Raw genomic sequence first — 16,442 nt, 5'->3', positions numbered from 1 at the left:
TTTAAAAAAAAAATTTGATTTTGAACATAAATAAGCCGCACCTGTCTATAAGCCGCAGGTGCCTACCGGTACATTGAAACAAATTAACTTTACACAGGCTTTAACGAAACACGGCTTGTAACAACAATAAATAGGCTTTAACGAAACACGCTGCCACACACGGCTTGTAATAAAACATTTGCAGTAAACAGTAGCCTACCAAGAAAGTCATTGGTCACTATCTTCCTCGTCCTGTGCACTGAAACCACTGAAGTCATCTCCTTCGGTGTCGGAGTTGAATAGCCTCAGATTTAGTTGTCTTTTTGCACTGAGTCAATTCCTCACGCTGCTGTTTCCAACGTCTTATCAGACTCATTAAGACCAAGCTCCCGTGCAGCAGCTCTATTTCCTTCTCCAACAGCCAGATCAATCGCCTTCAACTTGAAAGCTGCATCATATGCGTTTCTCCGTGTCTTGAGGGTGACAAAATTACTACCGTAATCAGAATAATGGGAAGTTTGAGCGCGCTCGATTTAACCTAAACAGTAAACAAAAAAAGTTGTCTGACCTTAACCCGTTCAGCAATTTCATTGGTCTAATGAAAGCTTCACGCCGCCAAAAAACTGAGCACGTCACAGAATGTTTTTATTTTTTATAAAATTTGAAAGCGGGAAAAATCCATATATTAGCCGCGTCACTGTATAAGCCGCGAGGTTCAAAGAGTGGGAAAAAAGTTGCGGCTTATAGTCCGGAAATTACGGTAGGCTACCCCTCAAAGTCACAATGTAATCAATGTCAAAATGTTAAATAAGCTTTGACACATTTGTGTTTAGATGTCAGGTAATTGTCACTGGATTTCGAATTATGTGAAAAGTCACATCATGCGTGATCACTATCGATCATCGTTTTCATGATCGATCATTGCTGCTAAGTCCAGTACCCATCCATAATATATACACACATACATTATATATGTATATATACATATAAACACAAAAATACACACACGTGTGGGTGTGGATATATGTATATAAATCATTTAATTAAACCACTATTAAAAAATATCTCCATAGAGCCAGCAGAACTAAGGCAATAGCACTCCATTAAGCTTAACAAGCAAGCTAATCAGGCGTTGGCTCAAAATAGTGTTGTGCAGTGTCGGAAATGCCCCCAAAATTCAATATTTGAATTGCTCTTGTTTGAGTTGTTTTTTATATTGATAACATAACATAGACTTTTTCCCTGATAACACTATTATCTGTATGACAAAAAATGCTAAGACATCAAAACTATAAAGGGCTTACTTTTATATGTGTACACTCACAATAACAGCAAAACTTTGCGGTTTTATAAAATAAAGAAATCATAAAAGATACGCTTTCTGCCGTCTTGTTCTCTGTGAACTTCTGTCTGGAGCGCGTCATGAAAATAAACCAAAACTCAGCGTATACTTGCCTAGAAATATGAGAAAATATGTCTATAGAAAGCTTGAAGTGTCTACTTTTAAATGAACCAATTTAAATTGAAAACAAATATTCTCTGATTGTGTAATCCGTATGAAACCATCCGTTTGAGCTCATTATCGTTTTTGGAAGAAAAAGTTCACACTGTGAATTTACCTCAGAAGAAGAGTGTGATCAATATGGCCTTTCTAACACAAAAAGTGTCTCACAAAAGCTAATTTTGTGAGCGAAAACTGGAGTCTGCAAAATCTATTATGCGTTTCATTGCCTTATTTCAGTGACTTAAAAATTATTAACCACGCATAATCTTCATTTTCTCAAAAATGCAAACATGTACATCTCGCTCACAAATTGTAGTTGCACAGTTTGTGCTGAATAGTGTAATCAGACTTTAGTCATTAATATGAAATGAGTAGAAGCACAAATAGTTCCAAACAAAGAAGAACAGTGGTGTTTCGTTCCAGAATGATTCAGCATTTTTGAATGAATCGGGTGCGTCAATCCTTCGATGACCCATTAATAAAGACTGTCACTTGCTTAATTCATGAATGAATCACCCGGTTTGAACAAATCGGTTTAATGAATGATTTAATAACTCACTCATTAAGGCTTGCCACCACCTAAACTGTTTTAGTTAATATTTATAGTATAATTTAATCAGTGATCACATTACAGTTACTGATAGCAGATACAGTATATGTAGAAATAGTGAATGCTAAAGATCATTGTGTCTTTATGAACTGGTGGGTATTCAAGTACGTTCAATTTCTTAAAAAGTTTCCCTAAATGAATGTTACATCCCATTATTGTAATGCTTTATCTTTGCAGATATGGCTTGTCGTAGAATCAGAGATTACTTTAAGTGAGTTTGCGTCTAAGTGGTATACATAAACTAAGGGCTTATAACTCTACAAAAAGCAAGGAAGGATCAATTGCATGGTATTATTTGACAGAATACCTTTCAAAATTTGAAAATAGATTTTGCTCATGTTTGGAGGCTCTTATGTTACAACACTGCTGAGAAAGTGATGCGGTTTATTTATTAATTTAGTTGATTATTCATGCTTGACATGATGACTACAATCATGTGAAATGTATCTGGGCAAAATGTTGTATTGTTATCTCAAAGCAAGTTATGGCATTTGGAACCAAGGTAGTCTTTTTTTAACAAAAGTCCAAAATAAACTCTCCAAACAAGTGATCTGAGAGTTTTACTGAACTGAACCTAAGAACTACTTACTTAAATGCCAAAATAAACAAGAAGCATGATTACACAGAATAAGTAACAAGTAAGATCCAATACTATTTCAGCTGTGGTAAATCAAGAGCTGTCAATCTAAGCGATCAGTCCAACCCAATCTGTAAAACTGTGGCCGATTGGTCTCTACACATCGTCCCTTCCCACCCACATACACGAGATCAGAGATTAACCTCTTAAACCGATAAGAAGATAATCAAGTTTGCGGTTTGTAAACAATAAATGAACAAATTAGCTGTTATGTTGCATTTAATTAATGTTGAACAGGTTGGCTTTTTTAATTAAATATGCTACAAGTTGATAATTGTCATTTTCTTCAATCATCTAAATTATTAGAACACCTAAAATATGTTGCTTGTAAGTGTTTGCGTTAGCCAGTGGAAGGCATGGTACAAGTGTATGTTTGCACATGATCAGGATTGTACCACCTCAGCCTCATTTTGAGCCAGGAAAAACCCTGTTCAACGACAGCATTTTTGGATGAATAAAACTTAAAAAAGGAAACTGGTCTCTGAACAGTTTAAAAAGCAACTTATTTCATCCTACCTCAGCCTCCCGAAGGCAGCATTTTCCCCCAGTCTTTGTCTGTAATTACAGTTTTATCTGAATGTGAGAGCTGTGCGTGCTGCAGCTGGAGTGAAAGAAGAGACGAGCGATCAGACTACCACGTAGCACACGCTGAACTCCGGGGACAACATGTTGAAAATGCGATATATAAACCCATTTATCAACACAATCTTATACAATAAAAGCTTTTATGACTCAACATATATTACTGTACTGAAATGCTCACTCATTGACATAAAAATACATGTAAGTTACCACACATTAACAGGCACGCAATACTTCCCTCATGTAAATTAGAATTCATGACGGTTTAGTGTACAACAGAATTCAATCACCCACTCTCGATAAACATCTGATTATTTATATACATCATCTCATGAAAAATTCAAAGTAGTAATCCAGAAATCACTTTTTCTATATATTCACACAGAAAAAAATAGTACAGATATGATAAAGTCCATGCGTATCTCCCAATGAGGTCATGTACACACACACACACACGCGTGTGTGTGTGAAACGGGTGATCCTCTTTGTATACTTTGTTGGTTTTATTTTATTTCCGTTGAGGGAATTGTAAAATTAGCACAATCCTCTAAGTTGCATGCTAGCAGCTAGTTGTTTAAAATGGTGGCTGTGGACTCGATCGTTTCACAATGCTTTGTACATCATAGATTTATGACCAATCACAGGCTGTAGCACCTCCCACAATCCCTATATGCCCCCAAAATACCTACTCCCGTGTAGGAGCTAAAAATCCCCCAAAAACGGCTAAGAGGAACTATAGTTACTTAGGTGCGAAAGCGATGAAAATTATTAGTCCCAGGGGAAAGAACCTAAAATGTGCTTTAGTACTGCCAGTGGAAAAGGGCCTAGTGTGTGCTAAAGGGGAAATAAATGGAATAGTACCATCAATTTACTGCAGGGATAAGTGAATTTGCAGGTGGAGCAGATGATAAGGGCATGATCAAACTAGTCAAATGAGATGCGACTAAGTGATTACATCAATGTCATGTTTCAAACAACAATTTAGTGTTTCAAACAAGGCTTCAGCAGGCATAATTTGAATAAAGTATTTGACTAAATGTGGGAGGGAAGAGTTAGCTTTTGTGATAAACACTCAGGGCAAAACCTATGACATGTAGATCATGCTCTCAGTAAATAAGGCCTTTTATTTGCATGTTTAAACACGTTAAAGTCTGTTTTGCACAGTTAAGGCCAAAGTATACTTAGGTTTTCCACATGCCGGTACGATTCGCGCACAGTGCTTGTAAATGTTTCTAGTCTGGTCCATTCTCCGACTCCCAAAAGTTGCATTCAGCCTCAGAATTAGACTGAACTGGTGATTTTAGCCAGACCTTGTTAGCGGACTCTGGTTGGTTCATGAGTATACTTCCTGAGACTGTTGTGTTGAAAAGTGGCCATTTTTGCATGAGGTAATTTTTTGTTTGTTTTTTTTTAAACTGCATGAGCAAGAATAAAATGTGTAACAGCAGAAATAAGAATATTTGAGTAAGTTGTCACAATAATGTAATTAAAAGCACATTCAAACTTTGTTCAATAAGCCTGGAAACCTCATGCTTATGGATCTGTGAGGCCCATGCGAGTAATGCTGTAATCATTTTCTGCCTTTCCTTAAGCACTTTACGAGTAGGGGATTGGATCCAATAAAAACCACACCTCATCACCGCTCAAGGATAGAGAGAGCTTAGATAACTCAACAGCCCTCTCGCTGGACAGCTTTTCCACGCAGCTCTTACTGCTCACAACTTTTAAGACTTTGTGTAATGTGCTACGAGAACACAGCGCAAAACTTCCACTGAAGGGATAAGCCACCCTCAGTTAGGGGTAAACAGACTTGTAAAACAACTGGCAGATGTGACAACTTTCAGAATGATTCATCAAACCCAATTTCAAAACACCACATAAAACCTGGGTGCCAACACAACAAAAACAAATATTCAGTTTCTAGTGCAAAACGTCTACTGTAAATGTATCATGAATGAGTTAAAACATTGATGCCTAAGAATACCAAGGAGTGCATGGAAACTTTATTATAAACTTCTCTATGTGACTCCAAAAACTGAAAACAAAAGCCAAGAAAAAAAACAAGTCCTCAGCAAAATGTGTCAAAGGGATTACTTTAGTATCACAAGCTACATTGTTATAAGAATAGTTCACCCAAAAAAGAAGACAATTTACTCACCCTCATGTCCAAACCAATTTGACAAACAAATTGACACAATTTTCTAACACAAACGTAAATTCCACAAAAAGGTCAAACATACCATGGAAAAATAAAGTTTACGTTTTAAGGAACAAAACACAATTTAAATGATTAATTTAGCTCTAACCTATATTTTACTGTATAATAGTGATATATATATATATATTTTTTTTTTAGGTTTATCAATCTCTTTTGATGGTTGCACCATTTCTAAAATAACATTTTCAAAAAGCCATATTTTATGGTTGCAAAAGAGGGATCAAACGACTCTTTATTTTCACTTTATTTTAATTATCATTCCCCAGAAAGAAAAGGAAATATATGATAAATATATACAGTTACTTTTTCATAACAGCACTTCTTTTTTAAAGGATAGGAGCCGCAATTATGAGGTCGCCACATTTCAGTGCTGTCACTGCTGAAAGGTTTTAGAGGTTAAGATAAGATCACTGAAACAATATTCATTCAAATAAGTTCATACTTTATGTACAAAGTAAACTTATGTTGATGTCAAGTATGATGAACAAATGGTCTCCATTTTTTTGTTTAAACACCTATATTAATGTGTTATGGAGGCTTCATTTCAAATCATATGTTCTTATACCATGATGATTCTGATAGATTGCTTGCTGTCTATTGCTTTTATCTGTGACATATTTCGAGCTTTCAGCATCTATAGCCAACATTTGGGAAGGGATCATTTTTGATTAAAAAAAAAAAATTGCAATTTGAAATTGAATATGATAAACATCATACTCATTGTGTCCTGCACACAGCCACAAGATGGTGTACAAGGCAATTTCTTGGGTCCACAAGTGGCAACACTTAAATTTGAGCTTTTGCTGTGACAAAGAAGCACTAGAAGATTTAATTGCAGCTGAACATCAGGAGATGAAGAAAACCACAACAGTGGATGTGCAAGTCATGGATGGATGAGCGCTTGTTAAGAGGTCTGGAGATACCTGAATTTGTTTATCTCGAGTATGAAGTAATATAAAGATATCTTTATGGGCCTAAACTCCTGAAGATAATGTCCAGTGTCTCATAGCAGTCGTAGTGCACATGTGCCAACCGCCTTTGTCTGCACGCACAGTTGTATGAAGTATACTTTGACAGACTGTCGTTCAACTGTACATAGACTCTGAGGGTTTGCATCAAACTGTAAGCATGCCTAGGGCATTATTTCAATCTATCATGCAGCTGATGTCTCAGAGGTCAAAGTCTGCAGGATTCAAAGCATTTTGGATGGTTTTCCCCTTGTCATGTTAGTGTTGCTTTCACAACTGTCATCTCTGTAATGAAGAGATGTTACTTCCGTAATACTGTATTTTTACCAATTTATGTAAAAACAACAATGAATAAAACTTTTCTTAGGAATGCCAACCCTTCTACATTCTTTGGCTATTTTTATTTTTGGATTGTGCATTTCAATTCATAGAGTTTTTACAAAGTGTGCAGTCTCCCAAAAACTTCAATTTTACAGGGGTCTCTGAAATGGTTCGATACAGGGTTGGACAATCTGACAATTTTGTATCGTGATCGATCTTGAAGATGTCCACAATCTACTTTTCAAGAGAATCATAGAGATAGTGACCTTTTATGTCCTCATAATAATGTTAAAGCTACAACAGAATGATTGCCTACTAGATGGCTGGGCTGATTGGCTTACATGTCTTTCATGCATGGCGTATTTGAAAAACAATTCAAAATGTGCTAGCAGCATGGTGGATGAGGATCTGGTGCCAAAAAAGGACTCAACGTTAGTAGTGTGGCTGTGGTTTGGCTATGCACAGTCAGATATTTCTCAAAGCAAAGTTATCTGTAAATTTTGTCAGGCAACGGTCGGCACTTCTGGAGGTAATACGACAAATCTTTTCAAACACCTTAAAAGGAAGCATCCGAAGGAGCATGCCGAGAGTGTTTCACTCAGGTCGGTACAACAACCCCACTAGTCTGTTTCTCAAGAGGTCCCGAAACATAAACAGTTATCACTGTCCAGTCATACATCTGAGCCATACCGGAGTCTAACCATCCGTTTTATTGATGACTAGAAGCTAGAGCGCATGTCTTCAAACAAACTATTGCCCTGAAGACCACACTGGGGAACTAATTGCCCACAACCTGAAGGAAGCACTAGAATCTTGGAGTCTAAGTGAAAAACAAATGGTTTGCATGACAACAGACAGCAGAGCAAATATGGTGAAGGCCTTGCAGTTCAACAACTGAACTCGCCTGCCGTGCATTGGCCACAGACTGCATCTAGCCATAGGTGAGTAACGCACAATAGCTTTAGAAGTCTGTTATTTTATATTCTATATTAGCTGCTGATTACAACTTGAAGTTGAAACTGAATGTTTATTTCTGAGTACTTGAAAAATCTTGTGTTATTTAATGGTTGTGTTATCTATTGACTGCTGATTACAACTTTAATATTTAAAATAAAGTTTAACTCTATATCGCCCACCCCTAGTTCGATATACTTGCAATGAGAAATTTATATTAAGTTAATTTACACATTTTTCACTGCAAATGTCATGTCCATAAATTTGCAACTGCCTTTTAGTAGAATGTTGATGCTGCTCTTTTCCTTACAACAACAGTGAAAGGGGATGGATGTTGTTGAAACACCATAAAAGATGACTTCATCCAGGTTCCCAAGCAACCAATTGGCCCAGTTCCTAGGGAGGGTAGTCACATGGGTTACCTACCCCATGGTCACTATATGATCGTTCTGGCTCTCTGTGGGATGCATGCCGAGTTGTGAGTGGATGCCACGGTGAAAAGCGTGAGCCTCCACACGCGCTAGGTCAACACGCGTGATAAGACTATATCGGAAATGGAGGCAACTGAGATTTGTCCTCGCCCCCTGGATTGTGGAGTTACTGCACCACCATGAGTACTTTAAGAGTATTGGGATTTGCGCATGCCTGTTATGTTGCATTCAGTTATTATGAGACAAGCGAGAACCAGTGTCTAATGGCATGACTGACCTCAAGCCTGCAGCAACACGCCTTGACTTGCCATATTCAAGTACACAATAACATATAGGCTACGACTTAAATTTCAGTGTGTTTTACTTTACCACTCATACAATACACAAGTTTCAACAGAAGAATTAATGCAAGTGCTTTTATAAAATTATAAGCGTCACATTTCTGTCTATAAACCCTCCAAAAATTGCCCCCCTTGACTTCTATCATAAGTGCCTCACTTTATCCCAGATTTTTGTTTTTTAAAAGAAAATGCTGGATGAATTTAAATAATTTTTTGGTGGTAAACAAAAGTCACAAATGCTGTTGATTGAGCTTAACTTGTATTAAACCTGGAGTACTCCTTTAAAGAAGCCAAACAAAGGTTTAATCTGAATGATGAGGATGTCTTAAAAAAATAAGCAATAACAGAAATGAATACGTGTCATGTCTCTGATTCTTCTCTATAAATGCTTAAACGGTGAGTGAATGGCCATACAATGTGTCACAAGTTGCACTGCTCTGTAGTACTGAAAATTAAAAACCACAGTTGCCACGGTTATTGACTGCTCAAGTCAATAATACTTGATCACAAAAGCATTTGGCTGAGCCATTATGCTGCAAGCAAAATGGTTACCAACCCAGCCAGTTAAAGAGCTATAAATTATCTATGCTGGGCATCTCTGAAGCTATGCAGAACAGTCAGCAACCACAAGTGTGAGGAGGAAATGTCAGCCTGCACTTACACATTTATGATTGACGTTTGTACTGTGTGATGGCAAGTGTGACCTATATCAGCTACACGCAACACTACTCTGTTCCAGAGATACATAGCATGCAAAAACAGCATTAAAGGAATAGTTCACACAAAAGTTACAATTTGCTGATAAGTTTCTTTCTTCATCAAAACTAAATTTAGGATTTAATTTCAGGCCTCCTTTAACCAATGCAAGTGAATGTACTCCATTATTTGACAGTCCAAAATGCATATTTAGGGTGCATCAAAATAATCCACATGACTCCAGTCGACAAATAAAGTTCTTCTGAACCCAAACGATTGATTATTTTTAGAAACAAAACAATACTTCTATAATTTTTAACTACAAATGTTCGCTTCCATACATCTCTGTGACGCATGCTCATGAGAGGGATGACGTAAGCTCGTTGGTAAGGTCACGCATCACGTGGAGGAGGAGGCAGGAAGCGCGTCATTGTTTACAAGAGAAGGAGTGCTGTACAAAAGTTTAATTGTCTTTGCTGTAGATTTGTAGAAGTGTATTGTTCAAAATGGTCATTTGGCGTGTGAATCCTGGATGTTTCAACATTTCATCGATTGCCTGTACATGATCATGAGCGATTGAAGCTCTGGCTTATCGCGCTGAATCTGGATATCAGTACACCCCTACAGTCTCTCAAACATTGGAGGGTGTGCAGTGAACATTTTTCCCCTGATGATTTCAGACCATCGAAAGAAACAAAGGGTCGATATCTAAATTCATTGGCTGTGCCCGTGCTGTTTTTCCAATGAACTCAGGTATATGTGAAAACTTTGTCATTGTCACATCTCCCTCGGGCTCTGCACCTCCCTCAGCGCTCCGCTCCTCATCACCCGATTTCGAATTCACTGCACATGCACTCAACTCACTCGCTCATCTCTGCCTGCATAAATAGCTCACCTTCCTGCCACTTCACTGTCAATTCTCACACAAAGGACTCTAGTTTGACCATGCTGCTGTCACGCAGTGTTTATTTACCTGTCTGTATTTGCTCTTGATCTTCGTCGATATCGGTTTAGTGCTTACTCTGCTGTTTTGCCTGTTACCTCTTCTTCAGTTTGTGATGCTTCTCTTCTGAGTGATATCACCTGTACCATTGATCTCACCGTGTAAAACCTGTGAATCTCAGTAAATGCTCTCGCACTTGGTTTCACTAACAACAACTTGTGTGGCTTGAATTCCTGACGGTCATATAACCTATATATTTCTGCTAAAGAAAAAGCACAAGTAAATAAAGCAACGGCATTGCTCCGAAATAATGGATGGTTATTTACTGCAGTAATGGTTATTTTTGGAAATTATTTTATATTGTTTTGAAATTGTTTTGGACTGTTTTGGTTTGTGAATGGCACTTGGCCTGTAGTCTGTGCAAGTTTCTTTTATAAACAATGAGTAAATTATTAGCAAATTTTCATTTTTGGGTGAACTATTTCTTTAGGCTCTCTGAACAACCAGAAACAGATGGTGTGAAGCAAAAAGGTGTCATCTATGCGAGTAGTGTTTTAGCCTGATATACTGTTTTAGGTGATATACTTATACTATTCTTTGACCACAAGCATATTCGACCACACATAGCTTAAAGTAGGGATGGGCATAATAAAAATATATTGCATAATTTTATGTGAAGATTCACTGCCCAACTAGAAAGAATGTGCACAATGTGCATCTATTCTTCCTTCACACGTCAACAGTTTGTTACTGTCTGAACAGTCTATTTTCAAATCGTGTTTGGCTTAACAGGTGATGCCAAAAGCATTGTGCTTTTTATATGCATGTTAAGCTGAAGTTCAGTTTTGAAGATGCTGCATGTTGTTCCATTTAGCTCCGCTCTGTCTAGCTGTTTGAAACACTCGCTTGCCGTATATGCGTCGTGTTAGCACATTGAGTCCACTGCCATACACCTGGTGTGAGTGTCTCCCCAACTGTTTGCTCCTGTGGGGAAAGCTGTGATGCTCAGTATTGTTGTCGCTGTGATGATTCATGAAGCGTTCCATTCAACTCAGAGAGTTGGAAATTCCAACTTTCAACTAGGGAAAGTGCAATGGCATGACATTTTCTGGCAGACTTTTAATTGGAAACTCGTGCAGAAACCTTCAACTCCAGTTAGTCGAGATGCAGGTGTGTTTTACACCACGCAAAATAAGTCTAAGTTCTAATTAATTCAATGATAAAAAAAAATTTGTTTAGCAAATGTTGTGCAGACAGGTGTTCAAAACATGGTTAATTATACTCTCTTTTTGATTATTGTAACTATAGCTTTGCAGCATTGTATATCAGTTTGGCTGCAATGAGACATCTCTGACAATCAATGTACCCTTCAAAATCACAACATAAATAAATCTCAAAATTAAGTGAGAAGTCACATCATGCATGACCACCATCGATCATCGTTTTCATGATCGAAAATTGCTGCCACGTCTGAGTACCCAAGTACTTATGCCCATTCCTAGCTTAAAGCAAATCAAAGTTTGAGGTCTCCATTTAAAATAATCAATAGAAATATGTTATTTTGTGCCGAGTATAGCATGACACTGTAAACCCTAATGTTGTCATTACAGAAAAATCAAGTTCTTTTAAACATTTGGGCTTACAACTCAAATATCTATGTTCTATATTAAATAAATCCATTAGACTTAAGATTTTAAGTGTTAATAGCTCCAACTATTGAGTACAAAATTTATGTTATGCTATCCATAATGCCTTGCACTTGAATTATTGAATTATGTTTCCTTGGACAAAGGGAACATATGGGGGCCTTTAAATATTTGTTATTGAGAAATTATAGAGGTTTTAGCTCTTTTCTAGTATTATATATTTTGTTCCATATAGTTTTTTAAGGTGAGGTGGTCAAGTGGGACCCTGTTAACACCATCTCTCCTTGTGCGTATGCAACTGAAGAGCAGGTGTCTATGCATTTCTGTAGAGAAATACATTTATTTAATGATTGGCAATCAATTATAATCTCCTTTATTTAAGTTGTGTTATTGAATGACCGACATTTAAGTCCATTAAGTTTAAATTATTAAGTAGAAACAACAACATTTAAATAGCCAATCTGAGTTAAGTCTACTTGCTTCGTTACCTTGACTAAATTAATTATACATTTACACAAACTTAAGTGAACTTAATTACGCAAGTTTTGGAGACACCGTTACTCAATTCAGTTGATGGCGAGTTTACGCCATCAATTGAGTAGTCAACTTATTAGGGTTTTCAATACAAGTGTTCATCTAGGAAACACCATTGTGAAACTGACCGAAGACGTGTGAACATACACTATTTTAAGTTTTCTTACATAAAAACGACTTCACGGTACCGTCAAAAATATAAACAAATGTTAACTTTAACAAAATGTCATAAGCTGTACTGACGGCTCAACCTCTGACCGTTGCAGTCAATGGTCAACCCGCCACGTCAGTCAGGCACGCGCGCTTTGTTCGCGAGGATCACAGCACAGTGAATCCTGCTTCTCTTTTCCTCAAAGCAACGAGGCGATTCAGCAATGCCGTCGGGAAGTTTGTTTGACTTTGTTCGTTAGCGTAGTCGTTATCATAAATTACAAACTTGAGGGTTTTAATGTGATGCAATTTAAAATACACAATCACGAGGCCAGTTAAACAAAATGTTACTTCTAATCCTCCTCAGATGATAAAGCTAATAATCAGTACCTTTGCCTATCTAAACGAACAGCCCGACACCATATGCTGTTAATGCTCCATTATCAACAACTCAAATAGAAAAGTTTCTCGATTCATTCGTTTTACTATAAAACAGCAATCAACTCAATACACTTTCGCCGTCTTGGATGCAAAAGTTATGTGTGTAAATTATAATTCCAAAACTAAAACATCGGTAAAATAAATTTGATTTCATGAAATTATGATATGCAAATTCCAAAACCTACCCAATAGTAAGCAGTGAGTGAAAACTACGGATTTATTCCACTCGCGTGAAGAGCATTCGTTGTCTATTTATGAACTCTTTAATATCAGCCTCGCAGATCGATGCATTCCCACGTAGTCCATATGTTGTGTGCACATTGCAACTCCTTTTTCTTTATTCCTTTAAAATTCGCTCGGGTTGCCGAAACACCGTTCCTTCTCAGATCTCGAGACAAGTCAGCGAGCATTGGCGGAGCTGCACAAAAGATCCGACTTCGCGGATTGGTTTTCGCATTTACGACCCTTCTGGTCAGTTTACGTTACTGGTTACTAGGTAATGGGGTTTAACTCCTCCCCAAATCTCTAGAGCGCTCCTCTGTGCTCCTAAACCTGAGGTAGACTATTGTCCAACAGGACACTGTATAAAAGCTGCACAACTCTTATGAGAAATTTATATTTATTTTAGGGCCATCTTCCAATATATAACGAGAGCAAAGTAATTTAATGCATTAAAGACTCTCGATTTAGTTCAATGTCGATATTAGACTTATACAAGTATCAGGAACATTGAACATGCAGTTACACCTACACTTGAAAATGCAAATGTTGAGTATGAAGCAAAAAAGCAAAAGCCACTTCTCTCACTTTTGCCCACACAGTTATTTTGAGTTAATGTGAGAAAATGCGAATGTGTCACTTGTTATTTATGCCACATAAATCGTCATTGTAATTTGTCAATCTCATTATCAAAACACATTTTATTATCACACCAATAAGCCCATTATTATTTAAGGAGTCTGTGCCAAATTAACCTTGGTTACATTTGGCTCCAGTTAATCTCGCATCAAATGTACCAGAATCTTTAACATAAATAATAGTTTAAAAACATATTAGGAATAAGTGTTTTTGAGACTAATGAGAAATGACAATGTACAAACAAACCAACGAATCCTCCTCGTCATAAAATAAAGAGCTCTGAAGCAGATTTCAGTACTCTGATGACCTCTAGCGGCATTTGGAGACTTAACTCCATCTCCACAACAACACATCGACTCCTATTTTACCTTTAATCACTTCGGTAGCCCGCCTAGCGGTGAGCAGTGAGATGGCAAGAAAAGAGCAGGTCATTCAAGAGCTGAGAGCCAATCAGAACAGTGGGCGTGTCTTGTTAAGTCTTATAGGAGAGGCTGCACAAAAACCGAATGTTTCTGAATGAGGGTGGAAAATGATCATGTTTTACAAATATATGACAAAAAAACTTTACTAATATTTTAAGTGAACCCCTAGGAACATTAAATTAATACAAAAAAGGCATGCCATTTTAATGGCTTTTTGTCTAAAAAGACAAATAGGAACAACTTACCAGAATTTTTTTGTTTTGTTTGACTTACCTTTGACATCAACAGACAAGCTGATTTTCTAATTTGTTGGATGGATGGATGGATGGATGGATGGATGGATGGATGGATGGATGCCTGAATATCAATTTATCAAAACAGATTACATATAAAGTCCGCCAGTGGTGCTGACTTGACATATACTGCCCCATATAGGTAATATTACCTAATCTTTACAATAAACATTTCATAACAAAATAAAAAGAAAACATCTCTGAGCACCATGGAGCACTGCAGCCATTTGGTGAATATGTGCAGCCTTGACCCAATCAAAATCATTAGCCTGATGTTCCAGATGAGCAGAGAATAGAATGATAAGAATATCATCCCATTACCGAGTCCATTACGAGAGCCAGAGGGAGCTGATCCACACCATCTGCAGTCAAATTTCATTCACTGCCTGCTTGCAAAGATAATTAGATAACAGATGAGACAAACCACACATTTGAAGTAACAAGCAGACATGCACAGAGCTCAACTTAATACACAGATGACATTGTCTGTGCAGAAGCTCCCTTGTGTTTTATTTGATGACCTTAGGCTATTATAACATGATCTTTGCTTTTTGGATTAGTATTGTTTTGCAGATGGTCCCAAAGCCAATTTGCAAATAGTTTTGTATGACTGGATCAATACCATATTACCATAACTAAGTTTAAGTTTTGTTAAAAATGGCATGACCACATTTTTTTAAAAAATATTTAGTTTTTGCCCCAAATATGGGGTTGACACTGCAACATGACTTGCGTTCCTTTTTTCCTATTAAAAACAAAATCAGTTTATAATTTGTTGCGGAGCCCCCCTGGACCTGTGGGCCCCTAGAATCGTTAGCACCTTTCACCCAACTAGCTACATCCTTGCTTGCTTTAGATAACATGATAGCATGCTCAAGTTTCTGTCTGCCATTATGTTTCCTTATAGGCCTATTCATTGAAAAAGTGTTTTGTGTAGAAAGAGTAGTGGTTGCTTGATCTTTAAAACTCAACTAGTGCTGGGCATTTGGACGTGAGTAGCCTATTTGCAAGATTTGGGTTTTTCTTGTGTGTCTTGTGTGATGGGCAAAGAGTTTTTATGAGTTACTGCACTACAGCAACGAAGTTTTTCTGCTTTCTCCCTCTTGTGTTAATGTATCGCAATCAAACGCACGTACAATGTGCACTAGATGGCGCTACATTGCCAAAGTTGGGCCATGGTGACTTGCATCAGCTTGCATCTTCCTGAATCTCGTTCAAGTTATTTATGTTGTTTAAAAATACGTGTCCTCAAGTCAACTTTGAAAGACATATAATAGAGGTTTGTGAGAACATCTGTTGAATTACAAAATAAAAGTTTTAAAGGAATATTCTGGGTTCAATACAAGTTAAGCTCAATCGAGCGTTTGTTGCATAACGTTGATTACCACAGAAATATATTTTGACTCGTACCTCTTTTTCCAATTTTTAGAGGATTAATAGGCAAGTTTATTTATATAGCACATTTCATACACAATGGTAATTCAAAGTGCTTTACATAGAAGAGATTAAAATAAGAATATAAAAAAATAAGAATAATTGAAACAGTTTAGAATATAAAATAAAATAAAATACAGTACAAACAGTCGGACACACAGTGGCACAGTGCTCATTCAGTAAATGCACAGCTAAACAGATGTGTTTTGAGTCTGTATTTGAATGTGTGTAGGAGCACATCTGATCTCTTCTGGAAGCTGGTTCCAGCTGCGGCTGGCATAATAGCTAAAAGCAGACTCTCCTTGCTTAGAGTGAACCCTTGGTATGTCTAGCTGATGTGATCCTAATGATCTGAGTGATCTGTTGGGTTTATATTCAGTGAGCATATCTGCAATATATTGAGGTCCTAGCCCATTGAGTGATTTATATACCAGTAATAATACTTTAAAATCAATCCTAAATGTAACTGGGAGCCAGTGT

At 37.2% G+C, this 16,442-nt stretch overlaps 1 protein-coding gene across 1 annotated transcript in view; it reads right to left on the bottom strand.

The window, feature by feature from the left end:
* LOC127649802 (divergent protein kinase domain 2A-like) overlaps positions 1-13,385 on the bottom strand; it is a 59,269-nt gene extending 45,884 nt beyond the window's left edge. Inside the window, exon 1 of the mRNA XM_052135047.1 lies at positions 13,141-13,385. The gene's annotated coding sequence lies outside the window, so the exon portion shown is untranslated. The remainder of the gene's footprint in view (positions 1-13,140) is intronic.
* Between the last annotated feature and the right edge of the window lie 3,057 nt (positions 13,386-16,442).

Source organism: Xyrauchen texanus, chromosome 9, assembly GCF_025860055.1.
Source record: "Xyrauchen texanus isolate HMW12.3.18 chromosome 9, RBS_HiC_50CHRs, whole genome shotgun sequence".
In the NCBI taxonomy this organism is placed as follows: Eukaryota; Metazoa; Chordata; class Actinopteri; order Cypriniformes; family Catostomidae; genus Xyrauchen; species Xyrauchen texanus.
Note: the sequence above shows the minus strand (reverse complement) of the source record. Positions and strands in the feature narration are given on the sequence as shown.